The sequence below is a fragment of the Gossypium hirsutum genome, chromosome D05 (genome assembly GCF_007990345.1).
Source record: "Gossypium hirsutum isolate 1008001.06 chromosome D05, Gossypium_hirsutum_v2.1, whole genome shotgun sequence".
Taxonomy (NCBI): domain Eukaryota; kingdom Viridiplantae; phylum Streptophyta; class Magnoliopsida; order Malvales; family Malvaceae; genus Gossypium; species Gossypium hirsutum.
In genome coordinates, this window is record NC_053441.1 from 31472833 (window position 1) to 31494261 (window position 21429).

The 21429-nt window shown below is 31.8% G+C and overlaps 1 long non-coding RNA gene across 1 annotated transcript; it reads right to left on the reverse strand.

The window, feature by feature from the left end:
- Positions 1-17397: 17397 nt before the first annotated feature.
- On the reverse strand, positions 17398-21170 carry LOC107903010 (uncharacterized). Its single transcript, XR_001685672.2, has 3 exons — positions 20882-21170; positions 18176-18204; positions 17398-17608 (listed from the first exon to the last, which is right to left on the reverse strand). It is a non-coding gene; the product is annotated as an uncharacterized lncRNA (long non-coding RNA).
- Between the last annotated feature and the right edge of the window lie 259 nt (positions 21171-21429).

Below are 21429 nucleotides of genomic sequence, written 5' to 3' on the forward strand. Positions count from 1 at the left end.
AAAAGATTGAAGCTACAACAGCTGATCTTACTTTCCTAGCGTTCCAGTGGAATAGATTGAAGCTACAACAGCAGATCTTACTTCCCTGACATTGCAATTAAGAAGATTGAAGCTACAACCGCGGATCTTACTTTCCTAGCGTTGTAGTGGAATAGATTGAAGCTGCAACAGTGGATCTTACTTCCCCGACATTGCAATTAAGAAGATTGAAGCTACAACAGCGGATCTTACTTTCCTAGCGTTGCAGCGGAATAGATTGAAGCTACGACAGTGAATCTCATTTCCCTGACATTGCAAGTAAATAGATTGAAGCTACGATGGCGAATCTTACTTCCTGAAATTGCAGTTAAATAGACAGAACAAGCCAATTCTATCTCCCTGAAGTTGCAGTGGAGCTGATTAAAACCGCAGAACTTATCTCTCTACAGTTGCAGTAGAGAAGATCGCATCAGATTTTATTTTCTTCAAGATGAAGTAAAACAATTTGAAACTACAAGTTTTATCTCACTAAGGTTGCAGTACAACAGATTGAAGATAGCAAATATTTCCACGAAAAGTCACAAATCCTATCTCCCTGAGATTACAGCGGAGCAGATCGAAGACACTATCCTATCTCCCTGAAGTTACAGTGGAGCGGATTAAAATAAAGGATCTTATCTCTCTGAAGTTACAGCAGAGTAGATCGTATTAGGTCTTATCTCCCTGAGGTTACAGTGGAGTAGACCGAAGAATTTCAGATCTTATCTCCCTGAGGTTACAGTGGAGCAGATTGAAGCCATGATCTTATCTCCCTGAGATTACAGCGGTGCAGATCGAAGACACTATCCTATCTCCCTGAAGTTACAGTGGAGTGGATTAAAATAAAGGATCTTATCTCTCTGAAGTTACAGCAGAGTAGATCGCATCAGGTCTTATCTCCCTGAGGTTACAGTGGAGTAGACCGAAGAATTTCAGATCTTATCTCCCTGAGGTTACAGTGGAGCAGATTGAAGCCAGAGATCTTATCTCCCTGAGATTATAGTGGAGCAGATTGAAGACAGAGATCTTATCTTCCTGAAGTTACAGTGGAGCAGACGAAAGAAATCAATCCTATCTCCCTGAAGTTACAGTAGAGCAGACAAAAGAAATCAATCCTATCTCTCTGAAGTTGCAGTAGAGCGGATTAAAACCACAGATCTTATCTCTCTGAAGTTACAGCAGAGCAGATTGCATCCAGTCTTATCTCCCTGAAGTTGCAGTGGAGCAGACGAAAGAAATCAATCCTATCGATTGAAGTTGCAGTGGAGCGGGTTAAAACCACAGATCTTATCTCTCTGAAGTTACAGCAGAGTAGATCGCATAAGGTCTTATCTCCCTGAGGTTACAGTGGAGTAGACCGAAGAATTTCAGATCTTATCTCCCTGAAGTTACAGTGGAGCAGACGAAAAATACCAATCGTGTCTCTCTGAAGTTGCAGTGGAGTGGATGAAAACGATGAATCATATACCTCTGAAGTTGCAGTAGGTCGAATTGGATCAAACCTTATCTCCCTGAAGTCGTAGTGGAGCAGGTTGAAGATTTCAGATCTTATCTCCCTGAGGTTACAGTGGAGCAGACAAAAGAAACCGATCCTATCTCCCTGACGTAGTAGTGGAGCAAACTAAAACCACAAATCTCGTCCCCCTTTGAAGTTACAACAGATTGGATTGAAGACACAAGTCATATCTCTTCTTGAAGTTGCAGTGGAGAGGATCGACGCAACAAGACAAAGTGGACTGAAATGAAGCTACCTAAAGAAGAAAGGCACCAAGAAGTCAAGACTCAGCGAGGCCGGGCAAATTTGGTCTTTCTTGGTCTTTGCTCTGTTCTCGTTACACGACAACGAGCAAAGAGGGGCAGTTGTACAAGCCCAAATTTACCCGGAGCCCAATATGGTCCAAATAAAACCAACCCTATTCCCACCTAGACCTAACCCAAAATCAGCCCAGTACACTTAAACAAACCCAAACTAACCCAATTACAAACCCAAATCAGATGGCCCAATAAAGACCCAAATCCCAACCCACCTAAATCTAACCCTAAAGCCCACAACCTAAACAAAAAAAGAGAAACCCTAGCCTCCTAATCTCTAGCGCCGCACCACTTACCCTCTGCCACCGTACGGCCTCCTCCCTGCCACGCAAACAACTCCCTGCAAAGAGAAAAGAAACACGCAAAGCAGAAGAAAACAGTAGCAATGAGAGATTTTCTTAGATCTTTTTTTCTTTTCTTTCGGCTATAAAGTCGAATGTGTTGCATTGTAAAGGGGGGGTCTCGATTTTTCTGTATTTTTCTACGAGATTTTGGGGGCTCTTTTCTCTTTGTAACCTTTTTACAAGATCTGAAGGAAAAGAAATAAAAAACAGGTTGCATATTTTTTCCATTTTTTTTATTTCTTTTCTTATTTTCGAAACAAAATAATAGAAAAGGAAGAAGCTTTTCACCTTTTGGTCACCGCCAGAGTGCTCGGAGGGTCGAGAAGATGATTCGGCGAAAAAGGGGAGACTTTTGGTCTCCCCGCCGCCGTACCGCCGTGCACGGCGGCGCCGGCGACCGGCGGCTGGTGCGACGGCCGATGACCGGACTCTCGACCGGTTTCTGGGGAGAGGAGAGGATTTTTGAGAGCTTTTTTGAGTTTTTTTGTAGAGAAAGAAGAAAATGAAATGTTTTGAAAAAAAACTTGACTTAAATAGGCTTTCAAAACGACGTCGTTTTGGGCAGCCTTCTCAGGCACCAAAACGGCACCGTTTTAAGGTCGACCCGCGTGCGACTCGACTCGCTCCAGGGGGATCCGTGTGTTTTCAATGGAATGGCCAATTGCACTTTTAGCCCTTCCGCTTTTTTAGTATTTTCCAATCAAGTACTTTTAGTTTTTTAATTTTTCCTTGTGATTTTTTATGTTTTCAATTTAGTTCCTTATAAAACTACGTCGTTTTAAAGGAAAATGACAAATTTCCGTTTTAGTCCCTCCATGTCTCGCGCGTTTTCGGAATGGTCTTTCTCTTTCATTTTATTTGAACTTTGGCCCCGAATCTTTATCCTAGTTTCAAAATTAGTCCTTTTTTGTTATATTTTTGCTATTAAACTAATTAGCTTTCATTATCTTTATTATTAATATATACGTAAGTACATTCTCATAATATATATGTACATATATATTTTTATAACTTAAATATACATACGCATATATATATATATTTCTTATAGTTTGTAATTTACATACATGTCCATATATATATTTTCTATTTTTTATGAATAGATATATATATTTACTTTTTGAAATTTTATAATTCATATATACGTATCCATATATATATTTTTTAAAAATATATTCACTCACATATATATGCATTATCATTATTTACTTATTTATTTATATATATATTTACTATTTTCAAATTTTGTTATATATACATAAATTTTATTTTTATTTTGATAATTTTATTTATTTTCATTATTTGTTGTTATTGTCTTATTTGAGGTTTATTTATTACGTGTTCATTATCATTTGAAAAGCATTGTAATCCTGTTTGTTTATTACTTATCATTTCATGTATGCTACTGTTTTGTCATTTTTAGTTATCTTTGTTGCTATTGCTTGTATTATGTTTATTTACATTATCATATCTATTATTTCATTACGAAAATTAACACCATACTTCAAAAAAGAAAAATTTTCAAAGTAAGGCAATATTTTACGTTTGGAAATTCGAGAAAACATGCCCTAAGGTGCTGGGTGTCGATTTTTCTCGTTCAACCAAATAGCTAAATATCCCTTCAAAAATTTCAAAATAAGGCAATGTTTTGCGTTTGGAAATTCGAGGAACGTGCCCTAAGGTGCTGGGTTTCAATTTCTCGTTTAACCAAATTGCCAAATATCCTCTTGAATTTTAATCCATGCTATTCGAGTTTTTTTTAAGGATCGTATTTTAAATTTCTTTAAAGTTTTTATTTTTTTCGACACTAAGACATTAAGTAATCAACTAGGTACCAATTTTGGGCGTATCGAGGGTGCTAATCCTTCCTCGTGTGTAACCGACTCCCGAACCCGTTTTTTTGAATTTCGTGCACCAAAATCGTTATTTTAATAAAATTAAATCGTTTATTAAAAACAACCACTCTTTCAAGGTGATCCGATCACACCTTATCAAAAAAGATTGGTGGCGACTCCCGTCTTTGTTTTCATTTTTCAAAACCCAAGTCGACCCCGTTTTTCATCCAAAAAATGGTGTGAACAATAACCATTGCGAACATGTTTGTGCAGCACAACAAGGACACGCGTAACGACCCTTGGTACTCCAACCGGATAAATTGGCATAAGCGGGAAAGTCATTAATGGTCCACATCAAAGCTGCACGTAAATTAAAGTTCCACTTTCTCACCATATCGTATGTCTCGACACCAGCCCATAATTGTTTTAACTCATCTATAAGTGGCTGTAAATAAATGTCGATATCATTCCCGGGCCCTTTCTCCCCAGGGATAATCATAGATAAAATAAGGGAAGATTGCTTCATGCAAATCCACGGAGGCAGATTGTAAGGAACAAGCACTACTGGCCAAGTACTGTACGCAGTACTCATGATCTTGAAAGGATTAAATCCATCAGATGCTAGCCCAAGCCTCACACTCCTAGGATCGCTTGCAAAGCTTGGAAATTTATTGTCAAATGATTTCCAAGCTAAAGAATCTGCCGGATGCCTCATCTTCCCATCATCGGTTCGTCCATCATGGTGCCACGTCATAGACTCCGCTGTCTTCGACGACATGAAAAGCCTTTGAAGCCTTGGTATCAGCGGAAAATATCGTAAAATCTTGACCGGCTTCTGTCTTGGTTGTGCAACATTTTCATCGTCGTTCCCATCTTCTGTGTTTCTATTTATCCAACGTGATTGGCTGCATATATGACAGCACTGTTGACTTCTCTGATCGCCCCAATACAACATGCAGTCATTTGGGCAACTATGAACTTTTGTGTACCCAAGACCTAAATCTTTTATCATTTTCTTCATATCTTTGCATGATTGAGGGATTTTTGCAAACGGAAACATTTCTCTCAAAAACTCTAACAACATTGTCAAAGAGTTCCCGGTCCACCCTCTCAAACATTTTAACTGAAAAAGACGAATACAGAAAGACAATTTTGAGAATTTTGATCCCTCATACAGTTCTTCGTTCATGTCATTAAGTAGCGTGTAGAAATTTGCCGTTTTTCCATTCGGCTCTTCATGATGTACACTTCTTCTGGGTTCGGTAAAAGCATTTCCACCCAGATTACAATCATTAGATGGCACAAAGTCGGGTGGGAACGACTGTAAACCATGACTGTGAATATCAAATGCTTCCCCAAACATCCCTTCCATGTCATCCCCTCTAACAGACTGATGGTAAGCAGTACTATCATAGGATACATCCATCCTTGAAGAGGAAGTACTAGGCGGGCATTCTCCATGAAAAAGCCATTGTTTATAACCCCGAATAAACCCATCAACAATTAGATGCTCGTCTACAACTTCACAATAATGCCAGTTTATGTTGACACACTTATTACACAGGCAAAGAATCATGTTCTCTTGGCTTGCATGTTGAAATGCAAATTTAGAAAAGTCTGTACTCCATTTCGATAACCGTCGCTTACCCTTGACAAATTCATCCAAGACCGGTCCATTTCTTATTTCTTGAAGTCTGATTTTCACCAGAAATTACAAGGGTAAGTTGTTCAGTGGTAAGTATAAATGAGTTATGTAGGTATATCATATGTTACATAATTTATGTATTAAGTAAATTATGTAAGTTATGTACGTGTATAAGTTATGTAAGTCATGTATTAAGTAAGCTATGTAAGTTGTGTATTATGTAACTTATGTAAGTTATACCAGTAATGTATGTTATGTAAGTTGTAAGTTATGTATTATGTAACTTATGTAAGTTATCAAATTAATGTATGTTATGTAAGTTGTAAGTTATTATGTATTATGTAAGTTATGTAAGTTATGTATTATGTAGGTTATGTAAGTTATGTAAGTTACGTATTTTGTAGGTTATGTAAGTTGTGTAAGATATTTAAGTTATGTAAGTTTTGTATTATGTAAGTTATGTATGCTATGTATTATGTAAGTTTATATAAAAATTTTATATAAGTTATGTATTATGTAAGGTAACATATAAGTTTATGTAAGTTATGAATGTAAGTTATTTAAATTATTTAAGTTGTGTATTAAGTAAGTCATGTAGGCTATGTGTTATGTATGTAAATTATGATATGATTGATAAAATTTTCAAGTATATATAAAATTTTAATAAATATATTAAAACTGTATATAAATATATATATCAAAGATGTTTTAAAATATAACTTTGAATACATTTCATTTAAAATATAAATTTGTAGCTTTAATCTCCGGATAATTCAAATATCGTTACGATATGATATATACTTTGTAGCTTTTATTAATTCAAAGAACAAATTATGTCAGTAAAAAAAAAAATAACATTGACTTCGCATTACAAGATATAATTAATTTGTTTATATTTATGAAAACAATTTTTGTTATTAAAGAAATAATACTTTGAATTGCCATTACAAAATAAATATATTTCGAAAAATTATATTTTTATTTTAATAGAAAATATAAATAAATATACAAATCTATTTGTATGTAAAAGATTAATAATCATTAACATAAAACCAAGTTGCAAATATAAGATCGATAATTAATCATTAATTTGATGTAAAATTTATAATTGCAACACATAATATCGGAAATCGATGATTTATAAACGCTAAACTGATTAAACGATTCGCCCATAATTTATTCAATTACTCAAATATATAAAGTTGTTTAAGAGTTGTATTCCAAATTTTAATAGTTTAAAACAATTGCCTTTGCCGAATAGCAATTCTTAAATTTAAACATCAAATAATGTAATAAGCTGCAAAGTCAAATGGAAATTTAGCTAAATTGGTAATTGAAACTCCCTTCTAAAAATGAGAAATAATAATTAAACTATACAACTAAAATATAACAAATTTTTTTTTAACAATTTGACTTTTTTTATAAGAAAACTAAATAGAGAAACATAGGAATAAATACCTTAAATTTCTTCAATTTCGAAGCAAATCCTAGAAAAAAAAAGACAGAAATACATTAGTACCGAAAAAACAGAAGTAATTAAAGCCAAAAAACTAAAAAAAAAACAGGAGTTTATGCTCACAAAGTTAGCTAAACTAAAAAAACTAAAAAAACCTAAATGCATAAATGATTTAAACCCATATCATATAAGTCATACATCAGCTTATAACCTATCATCAAAACTGATCAGCTTGATGAAGTAAAAAAGTACATGACAGTGAATTAGATGATATTAGAGGTTTAAAATCGAACATATATATGAATATATGTTGAAACCTAACCTAACCAAATCATGCGGGAGAAATCACATTTTCTTCTAAATTAAACATAAAAAAAAAGTATGTCAATTGGGTAAGGATATTAGACAAACAACATTACGCAAATAATTAGATGATACTCATTCTATTCCCAACGCTATAAAGTAGAGATTTATAAAATCCACCCCACGTGAGAAGGTGACAAATTAATTGGGGCTCATATTTTGTCAAAATTGCTACCCATTTGATTATCAACAGTTTCGTTAAGGACGTTTTGAAAATAAAGTAGATTTAAAGGCAAATAATGCAAATATAAATACTAATAACAGCCTGTTTTCTAAATAGCAAACCTATTATAAGTAGTAGTCAACCTTTGCAAGCATATTACAATCTATAAATCATAACCTATATTTAATTATTTATTAAATTCAGGCATATCATACATTTCACATATATATATATCACCTAACCAATGTGAAATAGCTTAACATTATATGTTTTAATACATATGACAAACATGCCAGTACCTTATAAGTTATGCCGAATTTCATATATTAAACATCACCAAAATATATATATACTATACCATATACTTATAATCCATGTATGATTAAGCGACAATAAAAATATATTTAAATCATAAATTAACCAAAACCGAACTTATAAACTACAAACTGAATTCACATTACGCAAATAATGCACACTAGGCATAACAAATTCTCTCCACTAAATACTGAATTGATGTGGCCTAGCTATTATTATTTCATTGATTATATTGTATGCCTAAATTAAGTCTAACATCAAACAACCCAATTGAATACCGAAAAATCATTACACAAACAACATTCACACATTTACTTACTCAACCAGTAATATGAAAGTAATATGAAAGTAAATTAAACAAACAATTTGTTTCAGTAATGGATTGAAGAAATAATACATTTCCCCTTAAATGGATGCTGGAATAACTCCATAACCAAGGATATAAAGAAATCATGATTAAAACAAAATGAAAACCATAATTTTAATAATGATTTCTCAAAATAAATCATGATTAACTATATTGAATACTATGTTTTGTATTTAAACGCAGCACATATAAAAAGCAGTTGTACGGCTTTTGTAAAAGACTTTGCGGATTGACACCAAAAATCCACAAATCGGGTCGGATGGGGGTTTAAGGAATGAGATGAAGAAGCAGCAACAACGCATCAAGGCAACATGGAAAGAAACCCTAAATTTTTTTTTCACTTTTATCTAATGAGAAGCCACAATTTTGATGTTGTTTAATCGAAACCCTAAAACCCTAAATAACTTAGACTGACCTAAAACCCAAAAAATTTAATTGAAAAAGAACAGAAACGACTTACCTATTCAATGGACAAATCTCGCAGCTGTGCCCACCTTGTTTCAAGATCAACTCCGAGCACGTTTCTTTCCTTTGTATTTTTCGTGAAAAGTTTTCTCCCCTTTCGACACTTAGAAATTTCTCTCCTAATTTCTCTGCAATTTCCCAGTTGCTGTAAATGGAGGACGACACCGATCTAAGTTAATTTGTCCTCTGAAGAAACAGCGCCGTTTAAGTAAAGTTATGTAAGTTTTGCGGCGCTTTGTGTAAAAACGCCACAATAGAAACTGATTCCCTAACACGTAACGATGTCGTATATTGCAATCTTTGTGGCGTTTTTGACTGAAACGACGGTAAAGGATACTTTTTGCGGCGTTTTTATATAGAAACGCCACTCAAACTCTAATTTTTTTTGTCTTACATTTAAATAATTAATTACCAATTTATTTAACAAATAAATAATTACTTACTTATTTATTTGTTTATTTATTTATACCAATATTATTTTGGTCCTATATATACAAATTAAATAATTAATAACTATATATATCCATATATATTAATATATCCATATATATCAAAAAATATATCAAATGGCCGTTAATTTGGGTTAAATGTTTTTAATTATATAACTACTATTAGTTATATTGTATCATTTAACAAGTCTCAAATTATAAATTAACCTTGTAATCTTCATATTAACCAATCAATTTATGTAGCTACATGCATAAAGTGATCATCTACCTATTATACTCAAAACTTATCTTAATATTAAATTTATTCTGGATCTATATTTTACAAATATATAAGAACATATATATTTACCTCCAAAATTAATCAATCTAATATTAACCTCTTAAGAAACCTTAAACCCCGACCAAACCCCTAAAACCTCTCTAACCCTTAAATCCCCCTAAACCCTAATTAACCCTGACCCTAACCCATAAATTCACGTCTGTAACCCCTAAAGCATAACCCAGCCCCTAACTCCTAAGCCATAAATACCAAACCTTAAATTCATATATACCGGCCCGTACTCCTTAAAATACCATGCATCGACCAAAATATTCCCTAAATATTCTTTAATAATAAAAAAATATAGTGAAAATCTATTAAACAACAAGTTATATATATATAGTTAAAAATGTTGTATAAAGTTGAAATAAGGTAGCAATATTATCTTTATGACAAAATTTCGTATGAAGCTTCAAATGTCCTCTTAACAAATGGAAAAAAAATTTGTTATAATAAACTTGGTACAACAAATTTTGTCTCTTTATATAAAAAACAATTTTTTTTATAAAATTTGGTATAGAAAATGCATTTTTTTCGATAATAAATTCGTAAAGGATGAGGACACGGGTTAAATGGCCTTTAAAGAAACGGCACCGTTTAAATTAATTTTAAGTCACATTTGCGGCGTTTCTGCGTAAAAACGCCACTAAATTTTCAATTACAGAAAGAAACGGTGACGTTTTCACAAAATTGTTGACATATTTGCGGCGTTTTCCCGAAAAACGCCAGTAATAGAGTACATCATTCAACTGAAACGACGCCGTTCTGACAGAGTTTCAAGAATATTAGCGGCGCTTCCCTATAAAACGCCACAGTAGAAACTGATTCCCTAACACGTAACGATGTCGTATATTGCAATATTTGTGGCGTTTTTGACTAAAACGCCGGTAAAGACTATTATATATATATCTATTAATTATAATATAAACTATACTAAACTTCAATATATTAAATTTATTGATCTGGATTTATTTTACAAATATATAAGAACATATATATTTACCATAAAAAATAATCAAAAACTAATATTAATCTAAATTAAACCCTAACATGACCGTTGAAACCTTAAATCTCAAACCCCTAAACCTCTAACCCCTAAATTAACCTTAAATCCCAAACCTTAAATCTATACCCCGTACTCCTTAAAATACCGTCCATAAAAAAATTCCTTAAATCTTTAATATATATATAATGATAAAATATATTTTGTATAAATTGGTGTTTAATTTATATTAATTCCTTTGATTTATTTAGTCGAACAATACTACCAAAATTTATTACTCTTATAAAAGTTAATTCTATTTTTAATTTATTCTTTACAATACAAAAATTTAAGTTTTATTATATTTTATTGTATTCATAATTTAATATATTTTCTCTCGTAAAGTAGTTTAAATCAACTGTGATTGAAAATTAGTAATAAATAGTTAGCTGTTATATACATATACGACTTCTCTTTAATAAAAACTTTTTGTATTAATCAATAATATTTGTTAATTATAATTTAGATGTAAATTGTACCACTATATAATAAATAGAACAAAATATTAATTATTTCAACTTATAAGATTTTTGTTACTATTAGCGGCGCTTCGGCAAAAACGCCGCTAAAGGTAAATGCTTTAGCGGCGCTTAGATACAAACGGCGCTAAAGGCCGGAGAATTAGTGGCGCTCAGATAAAAACGTCACTAAAGATCCGAGCATTAGCGGCGCTTAGACAAAGAGGTTTAGCGGCGTTCATATAAAAACGCCGCTAAAGATCGGAGAATTAGCGGCGCTCAGATAAAAACGCCATTAAAGATCCGAGCATTAGCGACGCACTAATAAAAACGCCGCTAAAGGTTTAAAAATCGCAAAAACGACGTCGTTGGTCTTAGGTTTTTTGTGGCGCTTTATATAAAACGCCGCTAATTTCTATTTTTAGCGGCGCTTCTTCGAAATCGCCGCGGATGCTCTACCTTTAGCCGCGCTTTGTCTAAATCGCCGCTAATGCTCGATTTTTTGTGGCGCTTTTGTTCCAAACCCCACTAAAAGTGCCGCTAAAAGCCTATTCTGGTGTAGTGTATGTTCTTTTAATAAATAAATAAAATTAAAGTAATATATAATTTTAATAAATAAAATTAAAAAATATTTATTTTAAAGATTCGCGATGTTTCCATGCTATCGCCACTAATTTCTAAAGAAATTGTGGTGCTTCCAAGCTATCACCACTCATTTCTGATACGTATAGCGGCGCCCGCTTAAATTCGCCACTATTTGTGGAGCCTACAGAGGCATTCCGGAGTTCAACCGCCGCAAAACCTATGGCGCTAATGTTTTTCCTACGGTGTGAGAAAAGACATAGTGGCGTTTCTTACAATGTACGTCTTGAATGGTCAAGCGGGGCGACATTTTCTCTTGCAAACGCCGCTAGCCTTTGCCACCATTTGCACATTCTGTTGTACCGTATATTATAGGTTATAATAAAAGATACAGTATCAGTATATTAATGTACATATTTATAATTATAATTAGTCATACATAAAATATATTAAAAAATTAATATCTGAATAAAATATTATTTTTATTAAATTAGATTTTAAATTGGGCTTTAATTTTTACAAATTGTATTTGAGTATCTGATTTAATTTCTTTTAATTTTAGACTTGAGATTTGAACTATAATTTATTTATTTTGAGGTTGGATAATAATGAGTATATTATTTGGGTTTGGGTTTAGTATTATATATTTGAGTTTTGGAATAAATATTTTAGAATATGAGTATTAGGTTTGTAAATTTAATAAAAAAATATAAATAATAATTTAATTGTCAATATAATATAATAATGAACAATAAAATATATTTCGTTAATTCATATAATATCATAGAGTTATAAATTTTACATACAAATGATACAATAAGCACTTTAATTATTTTATATAAAAGAATTTTATTAAATATATATAATTTATACTTTTTATAAGGCAAATTTAAATTGTATTGTCATCATATAAAAATAAAATGAATTATTATATTAAAATTAAAATATTTATAATTTATATAATTCAAAATTATTTGAATCTATTAAAGCCTGTTGGCTTGGTCTGAGCTCGAATATGAAAAATCCAAATTTTTTGAAAGAGCCTAAGCCCGTAATAGATTTGAGCTTGAGAAAATTCGATCTCAAATCCGGAAAAATGCAGTCCAAAAGGGCCCATTCCAAGCTCACCCAAACCTATCCATTTGCTAGCTCGATATACAACGAGTGAGCAAAACAACCACTCCATTAAAATTTGGTCTTTATATATAATGTATAATAATAAATTTAGTCCTCAACTTCTACATATTTATTCAATTTGACCTCTATTTTTTTATTGGAAGTAAATTAGAAAATTTTGAAACTAATAATGCTAAAGGGCCAAAACGGCTTAAGTAACAAATTAAAAAAATCAATTAAACCCTTTTAAAAATTAAAATTTATTAAAAAATTATAAAAATTACAAACAAAAGTTAATATTAAATCCATTAAATACAATGGTTATAAGATTTTTTTAAAAAATTGATCCCTACTTTATTAAGTCAATATTAGTTACCTTTTTAACCCTAAACCCTAATTATGTTATATTTCCAAAAAGAATCCATTCAATTAAAAGATAGTTGAATTCTATAAAGTTCACATGTTATAAATTATAATGATATATTTTAAGTATCTTATAATTTATCATCATATAAAATTTCTATGTAAATAATTGGTATTAAATAAAATTTCAACACATTAACGTAACTTTGATTTAATTTTTTCCAACCATTGATGCAAAAGAGAAAAAAGAAGCTTGAACCATGGTAAGTGGATTCAGAAATGGCTACGCCTCTGAGCTTCTGGGCCTTGCTTTTGACAATTTTTCCTATGAGAAAAACTATATAATTATTAGGAAACCAGATATTTAATTATTAATAAATTTATATTTTGTTCATTCTAACTTAAAAAAATATAATTTAATTATTAAATTATTTGAAAACTTTCATTTAAATCACTAAATTATTAAATTATTAACATTTGAAATTTAAAAAAAAATTAAAATATCTTACTCAAAATTTGATTTGACTCAGCATAAGGTTGTCTTAGGATTTATAAAAATCCAGATACAAAACGTGATCGCGGACCGTAAATAGCTTAGTTAGGCATATGCGAATTTGTTTATAGGATGTGTTTTTGTGCATAGGATATACTCAACATATGAAGCGACAAAAAAAAGTTAATTAGGGGACAAAATCAATCAAATATTCTTTCATTTTTATCATAACCCAATGTGTTCCTTTTATTTTTGTTTGTAGTCTAAGGCAAATGATCAATTAACTAATGAGTAAATGATGGAATTAAAGATAAATTTTAACACGAGGTTTAGTGATTTAAAAACTAAATTGAGCTTTTTAAAAGAATAATTCGAAATCAGAACTAAATTGGTAAAATACTTGGTAGATTGATTAGCCGATTGTATTGAAAAAGAATTTGGATACTAAATAAGTAATTTAATTATCAAAAAGCATTGAATTTAATAGGCTTAATTATTACTACTGGTTGTGTGTGAACAAATTTTTTTTGGTAAAAACTATTTTTTAGATTAAAACAAAGTAAGGTTTTGGTTCAAATAATTAACGTTAGTAAAAAAAGGCGTTATTAAATAATAATAAAAACCACTAAAATTAAATTGGTGTCTGAGTTGGTAGATTAGCTTAATGATGTATACACTTTCTTCAACAATTACAAGCTAAACCTACTCAGTCATACATACAGTGATTGTTTCTTTCACCCTTGCACTTTAAAGATACATTACTCTTACCACTATTAACACCCCTTGTAATCACAACAACATGTTTTACTTTAAAAATAACACTCTTATAAAAGTATTCTCTCAAGAACACATTAAGTGTCTAACATTCGGTATATTTACCTAGGCAAGTCTCTCAAATATATAGACATTGATTTCGAGATTTGCTTACAATAGAAGATCAAATACAATTCAAATAAAACAGTAATACCATAAAAGTAATGCAATATATAATAACATATGAAGTAAAGATGGACTCTATGGCACCTCATCAAAAGAATTTCGATCCAATTCAAAGTCCATAATCCAAGGGATTGTTTTGAGAAATTTCAATCCAAATTAATTACCAATATATGAATTCCCAAGCAGTGCGATTTTTCATAATGGGTTAGATATTCACCATGTAATTAGCAAAACCCAAATATATTGTTCAATAAATTGTTAACACCTAAATATGGAAATTATCTCCACACAAATTTGATAGGCACAGAAATAGACACTCTCTCTAGCACCGAATTGACAATTTCATATTTTTCAACAATTACGTTAACAATTTAAAATTTGTGTGTCCCAAATTCAAATCATATTGTGATATTTATGAATGTGTCAATATATATGTATATAAAGTTATATGGACATATAATGTATTAAACATAATTAAAACATGTAATTATTGGTTCATGAAGTCATCTGACAACTAGATTTCTCATATAAATTTTAAAATTTACACTTATTTGAATTAACTTGTATTTTTCAAGAGTTTTGTTAATACTTTATTTTTAAAAATAAAACACAACTCACTTTTATTTTTTTTCATAAAATACCTTTTTTCTTTGTAGTATCACCAGTTTGAAATTATCCCACAAGAGTTATGGCCTTCTAACCCTTTTTGTTTTTCTCACCTCCAAGCTTCATTGTAACGCCCCAAAAATGTGAGTTTTTCTATTGGTTGTGTCAATGAAAATGTGGGTGTTTCTATGGTAATGTGCTCTGGTTGCTCACTAAAGGTCAGAGATTCAAGTCGCATTTATGAAGTTTTGCGTATCCTTTAATTGAACTTTTGACTTGCATGTGTCACATAAGTTAAATTCTGTGCGTTGATGTCTCAAGAATGAGCCTACTGGTTTGATGGTTAAGAATTTGTATACCTTCTGCTTTGGTGTTCGAGTCTCCGCGCCTATGTTTAAGAATATTATTATTTTTGCACTTCTCTGTTAATACCAGTCTCAGAATTTTAAATGAATTCCTCATATGTTTAACTTCTTTTTATTTTCTTCCCTCACTGTTCTTTTTGTTTTTTTTCTTCTTCTTTTTGGCATCGTTCTGGAATTTTTTTCCGTATAACACTCAATTGGGTTAATTGTTGAATCGTATCGTACTGTTGGTTGTTTCAGTGCTTAAAGGTAAGATTAGACCATTGTAATTCTAGTTGTTATGTATGAATTGCTAATTTCTTTGAAATCGAGGTGAGGGTGTTGATCAGTTTTGTCTTGCTTTGCTTGCTCGTGGTTACAGAAGATTAGGGAAAGGTCAAGAGATGCCTAATGCTTCTCTCATCGTCTCGAACTCGAGTGTGCACTATTGAACTTTCGGTAAACAAGTTTTGTTCATTTCGAGTTTGTACGTTGAAGGTTGTTACGTTGGTTGTTGTTGTGATTTAGCGTATTCCTTTTTATCTCTGTTAATTGAGTAATTGGTTTTGGTTTCTAGGTTTTAGGAGTCTCGGGATTTCTTCTGTGTTGTTGCTGTTTTAGGTAGGGTATAGAAACCCTTCTTCTTCTGCATTTTTTTATCGTCAAAAACGGGATAGTCGACGACACACGGGCTCCCACACGGTCGTGTGGAAAATCGTATGTTAGACCGTGTAACTGATTGACTTTGGATTTAAGATACACGGAAGAACTACACGGGCGTGTGGTAAGCCGTGTGTGAGATATTATGGTGCAGTGGTCACACGGGCTGACACATGGGTGTGTGTCCAGACTGTGTGACTCAATATTTATGTATTAGAGACACACAGGCAGGGCACATAGATGTGTGTTGGACTGTGTGAAGCATATGGGCAGCATAATGGCGTGTGCCTAGATGGTGTAACTCATTGACTTGGTGAATAGAGGCACACGGACAGCCATACAGTAGTGTGCTAGGCCGTGTGGTGTAACACTCCTAACCAGTATCCATTGCCGGAACAGGGTTACAAAGCATTACCGGAGTTTACAGATCAAATAAACAGATATTTTATATAAAATAACATTCATATCGGAAACCAATCAAAAACAAATATATTGTCCCTTATGCGAGCCCTCGAGGCCCAGAATACACTTTAGAAATAAGTTTGGACTAAATCGGGTACCCAAAGAATTTTTCGGAAAACTTTAAAATTTTTTAAAGGTGCAGGGGACACAAGCCTGTGTCTCTACCCTTGTGGACAAAAATAGGTCATTTTCTAAGCCACATTTCTCACCCAATTTGTCATCAACCTAACTCAACATTTTTGCACATCAATAAGTCATAACAAGGCATTCAAATCAAGCTAAAATCAAGTCTTACACATGTATTATCACAACATACAACCAATATACCCATAGGTAATTCAAATGACAATTTGAAAACTTGTCAATCAAATTCCAAAATTTACCTAGATAGCCAAATACATATCACTAAACCAAAACAGGTTTTTAGCGGCATTTTTTAGGCCTTTAGCGCCGCTAAAAGTATTTGCGGCGCTTTCCGCTGATGTTAATGTCGCTAACGTTTGTGGCGTTTATAGAAATAAACGCCGCTAAAGGTCATGTTCTTTAGCGGTGCTTTTCCCGCAAATGCCGCTAAAGGCCATGTTCTTTAGCGGTGCTTTTCCCACAAACGGCGTTAAAGGTCATGTTCTTTAGCGGCACTTTTCCCACAAACGCCGCTATTGTTTGGTGTCCTTTAGCGGCACTTTTTTTAAAAACGCCACTAATTTTGAGATTTTTGTGAAATTTAATTTTTCATATTTTTAGCCATCCTGTAGCAACAAATCAAAAGCAACCCAATCTAAACTAGCCAAAATCAATAAATCTATATAATATTTCAAATTAAACGAATAAAATAAATATTAATATCAATAAATAAAATATAATTCATATTATTTTTACAAAAATGTTAAAAGTTAAAATGATAAAAATATTTATACAATACACTATGACGGCGGATGTTGCGATTGCTGAAACATCTTCATCATATTCGTATTTTCTTCTAGGCATTTTATCTGCAATACACATAAATTAGTTGAAAAGTTAATAACTAATTACAACAATAACAGCACATATAAAGTAGTTGAAATAAAACAGCACATATAAAATAGTTGAAAAGTTATGTATTATGTATGTTATTAATTATTGTATTTAATTTGTAAGTTATGGAATGATATATTTTACAATGATTAAGTTATGTAAATAATATGAGTTATTAAGTTATGCATATATATAAGTTATTAAGTTATGTAAGTTATTATGTGAGTTATGATATAACATGTATAACTTATTAAGTTATGTGAGTTGTTAATTATTGTATTTAATTTGTAAGTTATGGAATGATATATTTTAAAATTATTAAGTTATGTAAATTATGTGAGTTGTTAGGTTATTAAGTTAAGTAAGTTATTATGTGAATTATATAAGTTATTAAGTTATATGGTATGACATATATATGTATTATGTAAATTATGTGAGTTGTTAAGTTGTTAAGTTATGTAAGTTATTATGTGAATTATATAAGTTATTAAGTTGGACATTTTTTTTAAGAAAACTAATTAGGGAAACATAGGAATAAATACCTTATATTTCCTCAATTTCGAAGCAAATCCTGGAAAAAAAGACAGAAGTACATTACTACCCAAAAAATAGAAGTAAGAATAACAAAACAGAAGGCAACAGAAGTAAATTTGGCTAATAAATAGAAGACAAAAGTGAACAGCAACTACAGCCTAAATGAGAAAGCAGTATGCGCAAACAAGTTCATATGAACAAATATTAGAGCCATAGTCATTCGGGCCTACAATGCAACAAGGCAACAAGGCCTTCATGAGGGTGCCACTGTTTTAGCTAAGAATCTCAAAGCAACAAGGCAAGACAAAAACTACTGCAGCCTAAATGCAAAATTTAGGAACAAGTAAATAAGGAATTCTTATATTTTAAATAAAAATTTATAAATAGTGAGATTTTAACTTAAAAATATCTTTAAACCAAAACCATAATTTAATGATGATTTCTCAAATTTTAACTTAAAAATATCTTTAAACCATAATTTTATTAGTTGTGATAACATATATACTCAAACAACCATATTCAAACTAGAAGAGCTCCCTTGGGGGGCGAGGCCAATTTTACAAGTAACAGTACTGCTACCTTTTTCCATTCAAGATAGAAGACCTCTAGCTAACTAAAGAAATACATAATCAAGCTTTTTATAAGAATTCATAGCCATAGAAAAGCAAAGAACCACATTTAATTGCAGTCGTCTAAGTATAATATTAAGGTGAAGATAACCCCAGTTGCTTTTGTCTTTAAGTTGAATTGCAGTCCGTGAAGTTTGGTACTGCTTTACAAGAGTTAAATCAAATAAAAGCAGAATAATGAGTTCCCCCACTGCATAGGATAGCAATGTCAAATAAGATGTGGCTAGATATGCATGCATTTGCAGAATGACAAGGCATTTGCCGACATGGCATGAATTATAGCGATTAAAAGACAAGGCATGAATTATAGCAGAATGACAAATTGAAAGACAAGGCATTTGCAGACATGCAATATATCCCACAAAGATGGTGCAAATGATCTTGTAATGGAAAAAATATTTCAAAGTAATGGAAAAAATTGAAATATGAGACTAATATAATTGTTTCGTTGAGCTGTCGAATTATAATTTCTAATGAAAATAAATCGAAATATTATTCTCATTTAATTGCGAAAGTAAAAAATACGATTAAAATCGAAATATTATTCTCATTTAACGGTATTAACTATTTAAATTAGTTAATGATATTATAAAATTAGATGCTTAAATTGTAAAATTTCAAATTTAAACGACCAAAAACAGAAACTGACCTAACTTTTAAAAATTTCTTATAATCCACCTTTTAGAAATGAATAACAGATTGATCCTTTTTTTCTAAAATGGCAATAAGCATGGTTTGAGTTGACCCACTCAAAAATCTCCAAATCCTTTAATCACACTATTTTTTGCAACTTAAAAGGAAAACAAATACAGCAGCTTAACACTAGTTTATTATGAGATCAAATCCCTCAAATTTGATGTGACTCCAAAGAATTTATTGCGAACCACAAATATTGCGTTTTTTGCACCAATGTAGCAAACCATATTCCTTTCGAAGTAAAAGAATTTATTTTCAACAAAGAAAACTGAACGCATGAGGTACAATTATATAAAGAACTTATTATATGTTCTATACCAACCATTTTCATTATGCATAAAATATTTAGGCCTTTCAGAAATAAGACATTATGTTTCAAAAATATTAACTTAAATTTATATATATATTATTAAATAATAAAATTTGCATTGGATACAACAATTGTATCCATACTACTTTAGGCAATTCAACAAACGCTACGACTGCTTTAGGCAATTCAAGTTTCAGTTTTGTGTTCCATTAGCGAATACATGAATCCATACTACACAAACCAACCTGCTAACCAAGATCTTTTAGTTTCTCCAAAAGAAAAACATGTTTTTATTCCTTCCTGCTAAAAGAGCTTCACCAAAGAAATTCGCCATGTATTATTTCTGAGCCAACTTCTAAATTTGAAACTTGAATACCAAGATTCTTTTCTAAAATAAAATCTAAATAACCTTGATCTTTTTCCAAATCCTTCTCAAATTTCACCTAAAACTAACAAAACTACAGCATGCCTCTTGAGACTGTTCTAGGGGTGATCACAAAGTAACCAAACCAACAGAAATTGAAAGAATCTGACTTGGACATAGTCACGGCCACCAATAACTTAGTAAACCCATCACCAACAATATTTCATTGCTACTACCAATCCTGAAATATAATACAATTAATAGTGGCCAAGAAAGTCCAAAAGCTTTATGCTAGAGAATCAACGTTTAGAATGCAACACATACATGGTGCATAAATAACAAATAAAGGGAGATCAGAGTAACCTCTCTCAACATCCAAATAGGACATATACACAGGTGTTATAAAGAATTCGAAGGAAAACAGGCAGGATATTGGTTTTCAAAGCCATTTGCACGTAGCCAAAGCCCAGAGAATCAATCAGTTTTAAAAAATCCACAAGTAAAAATTTCTGAATTCTTATCGCCATATTTGTTGAGTACAAACAACTTGACAAAAAACACATCCAAACTACAGATCATATTCATTGGTTCTAAAAGTTTCTATCCAATATACTGGCCACCAAGTAGAAACAACTAACAAGAAATTCAAATTATTTCTCAATATTGCTCAAGACCGAACGTGGGAAGATTTCTGAGAAAAAGAGAAGAACCTTACCGATTTCTCTGACAGCAGAGGAGTGCAACGGCGTGTTTGGCAACGGTTGATGAGTGCGACGGTAGATGAGCGACGGCAGAAGGGGAACCTTCGGGTCCTTGAAGTTATGCAGACTAGGGTTCTTGATTTGGGGGAATTTTGAGGAAATTTGGGAGGGAAAAATGATTTGTTTCGGGTATGGGACAAATTGGAGGGGATGAAGAAAGGACTGGGAATAAAATGACACCTTATTATTTCAACCAGTTTGAAACATTCAGCTTTTTTTAGTAGCGCCACTAATGACCAGGAAAAACGACACCGTTTTATGAAAACTGAGAACAGAACTTTGTGGCATTTTTTCCTTAGCGCCGCTAATGACCACATTTAGCGGCGTTTTTACCTTAGTGCCGCAAAACCCATTAAATTCGCAGCCAAAAATTTCACCATTTTGTCTTCATTATTAAGAATATTTTGAGGTGTTTTTTAGTAGCGCCACTAATGCCCAAGCAAAACGACACTGTTTTGCGAAAACTGAGAACAAAACCTTGCAGCGTTTTTTCCTTAGCGCC